At 36.6% G+C, this 1,136-nt stretch overlaps 1 non-coding gene across 1 annotated transcript; it reads right to left on the reverse strand.

The window, feature by feature from the left end:
* Positions 1-615: 615 nt before the first annotated feature.
* On the reverse strand, positions 616-722 carry LOC117281581 (small nucleolar RNA R71). Its single transcript, XR_004512218.1, has one exon. It is a non-coding gene; the product is annotated as a small nucleolar RNA R71 (small nucleolar RNA).
* Between the last annotated feature and the right edge of the window lie 414 nt (positions 723-1,136).

Here is a 1,136-nt window from a genome sequence, read left to right on the forward strand (position 1 = left end):
GGAACTAATTTTCTTTGCTTTATGAATTTCAAATAGTTTATGACCCGCTCTTCTACAAAAGAGTTGGCAAGTTAAAATCCTGAAATTGAAAGATCTCTTCGATCGCGCAAGAAAGGACAAACGTCTTCTCAAACAATAGCTTATGAAGGAATGGAGAATCAGGAAGTAGAAAATATCAACCCACGCGGAGTACCACCACCAGTCCAAATAGAGGATCAATTTGATGAAGTGGCGCCAAGGCCAGCAAACAGAATCCTAAGGGATTATACTAGACCAAACCACTTCAACTATGAATCTAGTGTCAGGAAGCCCCCAGTGGCAGCCAACAACTTTAAAATCAGGACCGGTCTGATTCAAACGATCTAACAATCTTGTATCTTTATTGGAGATTCAAGTGAAGATCCACATAGTCATTTAATTGATTTTCTGGAACTAGTTGAAACTGCTAAGTATAATGGAGTATCCCCTGAAGCAATCAAGTTAAGGCTATTTCCTTTTTCTTTAAAAGGAGATGCTAATACTTGGTTGCGAAGTTTGCCTCAAGGATCAATTACGACATGGGACCAAATGACTCAGAAATTTTTAAATAAATACTTTTCCCCTGCTAAAACCATAAAGTTAAGACAAGACATATCTAATTTCTTGCAGACTGATACTGAGTCAATTTATCAAGCTTGGGAAAGGTTAAAGGCAATGTTAAAAAAATGTCCACACCACGACATTCCCGAACATATGCAGTTTTATATTTTTTATCACGGGCTAAAATCCTCTTCCATAAATGTGATAGATGCAGCTGCAGGAGGTTTTGTAATGGGAAAAACCATAGAGGAAGCATTTCAATTATTGAATGAAATTTCTGAGAATGCCATCCAATGGACATCTGAGCGTGTAATTATCAAGAAGTCTACTACTAGTAAATCAGGCAGATGCTTTAAATACACTAACACAACATATTGTTTCTTTGGCACAAAAGTTTGAATCTTTTCAGGTGAATACAGAACAACCAAACCAATCTGAAGTTTGTGACATGGGTGGAGGAAATCATCTTGTAATGACCCAAACGGTTATTTTGACTTTTAGAATCCTGTTCTCCTAAATAAAAATCCCCGTATGTACTTTTATTAATTTATGACTTG

Source organism: Nicotiana tomentosiformis, chromosome 11 (genome assembly GCF_000390325.3).
Source record: "Nicotiana tomentosiformis chromosome 11, ASM39032v3, whole genome shotgun sequence".
Classification (NCBI taxonomy): Eukaryota; Viridiplantae; Streptophyta; class Magnoliopsida; order Solanales; family Solanaceae; genus Nicotiana; species Nicotiana tomentosiformis.